Source organism: Vulpes vulpes, chromosome 3 (genome assembly GCF_048418805.1).
Source record: "Vulpes vulpes isolate BD-2025 chromosome 3, VulVul3, whole genome shotgun sequence".
NCBI classification, from domain to species: domain Eukaryota; kingdom Metazoa; phylum Chordata; class Mammalia; order Carnivora; family Canidae; genus Vulpes; species Vulpes vulpes.
The window spans coordinates 115,593,983-115,598,312 of record NC_132782.1 but is presented as its reverse complement, the minus strand read 5'-3'; positions in this window follow the sequence as shown (position 1 = coordinate 115,598,312).

The window sequence follows — 4,330 nt, the reverse complement described above, 5'->3', positions numbered from 1 at the left end:
CATAGGTTTGTCTGCATTTCTATAAGGATATGCTTATACACAAAGGACGACTTTAATAGGAAATATTTGGAAATGTGTACCATTTGGATAACTGCTATTTTCACTGACTTCCTAGGATTTTAATTTATGTAACAGTCGATTTCGGGTCAGTATTTATTGATAGCTAATGTATTCCTTTGCTATAGAAGTCAGATTGACATCTTTATTGTTACTTTAATAGAGGTGTTCCAAATTATTTGTTTCACAAAGGATTTATAAATGCCTAATTTGTGCTAAGTACCATTCTGCACTGGTCATATGGAGATAAAATTTCCTCCTAGAAAGTCAGAATTCTAGAAAGGCATAAGAATATGCGAACAATAGAGACTCTAGCACAGGTGCTTTGAGATTATAATGACAAGTACCATTTCACAAGCCTCGTTTTTCTTGTATGAAACTGTCAGCATTCAGTCAGAGAAGCAGAACTACTAGGGTATAGTAATTTAAGTAGGCTTATATGGGATTGGACTTGATGCTGTTGTGGGAGCTGGTCAAGCATGGCCCTGCAAAGCTGTTAACCTTTGTTTCTGATGTAACAGCTTGAAGTCTACAGGGCAGGCTGTAAAGAGGGAAGATGGATGTAAAGTGGGAGACATGGGAACAAGTAGAAATCACAGGCACAGACTGAAACCTTTGTCATTTTTATTACCTCTGGCTTTGATGGTATGACTCCTGGAAAAGTCTCAGTCCTTTTTCACACATACCTTGTCCAAAGTTTAGAAAAGCTGAAGAATGATTCAGGGAAAGGTTGAGAAGTTGCAAGCTCAGCTACAGCTGGTGAGCCCCACATCAGCATTAACATGTATGAGCTACTAAATAGCTGTGGTTTCACATCGGCCCTCTAAAGTTGCTCAAGAATTGAATGCTTACTCTAACCAAAACATTCAGGGACAAGAATTCTGGAAAGTTCAGCCTAACACACTTGACACATTACAAACCACCACAATAATTAGCGTATTAATAAATGTTAACCTGAATGAATAATACTAAAGACTAATCTCAAGAAGTCCTTGAACATCAGTAAAACATGGAGAGAGCAGAAAGGTGACAGGTCAGAAAAGAAAGGCTGAGCTGGCATTTGAAAGAGGAGGTTCACCAAGAGTGAGAGGTGGGTCCAGAAAGGAGTGGCATTCGTGATTGTAGAAAAGCTAATGTAGGAGAGTAGCATTTTTGAAACTCAAGAAGTTATTTGTGAAATATAAATAGGACATATATTGGGGTCCTTAAATGCTGTGCTTTGAAGTTGGGTTTTGTTCTGAGGAAGGGAGCCAGTGAACAGGTTTTAGCACAAGAATGACTAGATTTTTCAGAAAAGTAATTCAACAGTGGAGGACAGTTTACAGAGAGGCAAAGCTAGTTTGGCTCTGGGATCATTCAAGCCAAAAGACCTTGAAGACCTTAACTAAAGGCAGCATTAGTGAGACTTGACTGTGCCTATGGAAGAAGGGAACCATCAATATGAGTCACAGCTTTCTTAGAAGAGAACAGGTGGTAGTATTGTTCCTGTGATTTGGGGTACAGGACTAACTATGATTCAGGAAGGAAAATGAGGCTGAGTATAGAGCCATGAAGGAACGAACATCAGTGTTTGAGAAATGGCAGAGGATTCAGCAAAAGAAGGAATGGCCAGTTATTGAGGAAAACCAGAAAAGAACAGTGTCATAAACTCAAGACAGCAGAGAGTTCTGTATCAGAAGAGCCACTTTTTCAGGGGCATTAAGAGGACTTCATAGCTCAAAAGTCTTTGGTGGCCCCTCTTAGAGTAGTACTTGTGAACAGCAGGGACAGAAGGTAAATTACAGTCGTGATAAAGGATTTAAAGACTGTGAGGAAATAGACCTACATAGAGTAATTCCCAGAACACTACTCACCCTCACTTGTACTTTCTGCACGTGTATTGGATACCTTACAGGCATCTCAAATGTAAGTTCAAATATCCCTTAGTCTCCACCCCCCCACCCCCCGCCTGCTTTTCTCTGTCTTCTCTATCTCAGATAATGGCACCACCATTTACCCAAGTTGGTCAGCCCAAAAAACCAGGACCATAATCCCTTTACCTTTCTATCAGTCCATCAGCAAGTCTTGTTACCTCTACTCTCAAAATTTGTCACAAATCTGTCCACTCCTACCACTGCCTAATCCAAGCTGCCATGTTTCACTTGGGCTACTGTGATTTTCTGTTGTCACACTTGCACCCCTTTTAACAATCCTCTGAAGCCAAAGTGAGCTTTATAAAATAAAAGTCGAGTCCTTTCACTCCCCTGCATTAAAAGTTGTAATGCCCTATCACATTTAGAACAGAATCTAATCCTTACTGTTATTTATAAGATGCTATATGATCTGATCCCCAACAATCTGACCTCACCTATCACTCTCCCTGTACTGCTCTGACCACCCTTTCCTTGCTATTCCTCAAACATCTAAACTTGTCCAGTTTGCAGCCTTTGCACAAACTTAGAGCTTCTCAGACAGGTTGCCAGAGATGGCAAATATATACTGCTTCTCAATATGTGGGACAGCCAAGCTGTTAGAGTCCTCGGGCCAATGATTCCAGGCTAAGAACAGCTTCATCTAGGGCTTCTCATCAGGCCACTTGGTTGCAGCAGAGTCTGAGGAGAGCCCCACGGTCCCCAAAACCAGAGGACCGGATGAGTGATGTCCTCTGCTCAGCAACACTGAAACCTCACCAAGAGAGTGCTATGCCACGTGGACATAAGAAATGGCGGCCAGTTGTAGGGCACATGCTGCTTCTGTTGGGCAAGGGGCCACAGATATATATGCTGGGGGAATTTGTGTACCTATGGCCAAGGAGTATGGGACCCAAAGTGAAGCCAGTCAGTAGTGATAGGAGGGGATAAGCCAAGCAGGGTTTCTAGAGACAAAACTCCAATGCCCGGTCTAAATCTCTATCTTCAAATCAGAAATTTATTTCTATGTGCTAGATGTAGCTTAGTACTTAACAAACTGGCTGCATGGTGCTTGGCTGTGCAATCTGCATATTAGAGTATCATGCTTTTCTAAATACATGATATGAAGAAGTCCAATTGAAGTATTTTTGTATTAGCAATAGAAATAGTTTATAATGTCAATGAAAAAAGGAAAATATTACATTCTTTTGTTATAAGTTTTAGAGTGAGCATAAAAAATTTATTATCAATGATAATTAATCATCTGAAGACGATTCTAGTCAATCCAATCCCCTAATTCAGTGGAGGGGGTTCGTATTTTTTTATTGGGGTTCAATTTGCTAACATAACATCGAGTGCTCATTCCGTCAAGTGCCCCCCTCAGTGCCCGTCACCCAGTCACCCCATGCACCCGCCCACCTCCCCTTCACCACCCCTTGTTCATTTCCCAGAGTTAGGTGTCTCTTGTATTCTGTCTCCCGCACTGTTATTTCCCACTCATTTTCTCTCCTTTCCCCTTTATTCCCTTTCACTATTTTTTATATTCCCCAAATGAATGAGACCATATAATGTTTGTCCTTCTCCGATTGACTTATTTCACTCAGCATAATACCCTCCAGTTCCATTCACGTCGAAGCAAATGGTGGGTATTCGTCGTTTCTAATGGCTGAGTAATATTACACTGTATACATAGACCACGTAGTCTTTATCCATTCATCTTTCGATGGACACCGAGGCTCCTTCCACAGTTGGCTACTGTGGACATTGCTGCTAGAAACATCGGGGTGCAGGTGTCCCGGCGTCTCACTGCATCTGTATCTTTGGGGTAAATCCCCAGCAGTGCAATTGCTGGTCATAGGGCAGGTCTATTTTTAACTCTTTGAGGAACCTCCACACAGTTTTCCGGAGTGGCTGCACCATTTCACATTCCCACCAACAGTGCAAGAGGTTTCCCTTTTCTCCGCATCCTCTCCAACATTTGTGGTTTCCTGCCTTGTTAATTTTCCCCATTCTCACTGGTGTGAGGTGGGATCTCATTGTGGTTTTGTTTTATATTTCCCTGATGACAAGTGATGTGGAGCATTTTCTAATGTGCTTGTTGGCCATGTCTATGTCTTCCTTTCCTATGAAATTTCTGTTCATATCTTTTGCCTATTTCATGATTGGATTGTTTGTTTCTTTGTTGTTGAGTTTACTAAGTTCTTTACAGATCTTGGAAACTGGCCCTTTATCTGATAGGTCATTTGCAAATATCTTCTCCCATTCTGTAGGTTGTCTTTTAGTTTTGTTGACTGTTTCTTTTGCTGTGCAGGAGCTTTTTATCTTGATGGAAGTCCCAATAATTCATTTTTGCTTTTGTTTCCCTTGCCTTCATGCAAGAAGTT